Below are 243 nucleotides of genomic sequence, written 5' to 3'. Positions count from 1 at the left end.
CTTTTTTGTCTTCTTTTTGTCTTCTTTTTTCCCCTGTTTGTTTCTTTTTTGTATCCTTTTTTGTCCCTTTTTGTCTCCCCTTTATTTTCCTTTTTATCTCTTTTTTGTTTCCTTTTTTTGTTCTTTTGTTTCATTTCTTCTTTTTTTATCCTTAGCAGCAGCTGAAGAGGTGCCCGCCTTGTTCCTGCCCCACTGCTGTTGCTGGTACTGCTGCTGCTGTGCTGCTGCTGCTGCCCCTCCAAA

This window comes from Eimeria tenella, genomic scaffold, assembly GCF_000499545.2.
Source record: "Eimeria tenella Houghton genomic scaffold, Eth_scaff2094, whole genome shotgun sequence".
NCBI lineage: Eukaryota > Apicomplexa > Conoidasida > Eucoccidiorida > Eimeriidae > Eimeria > Eimeria tenella.
This window is presented reverse-complemented; position numbering follows the sequence as displayed.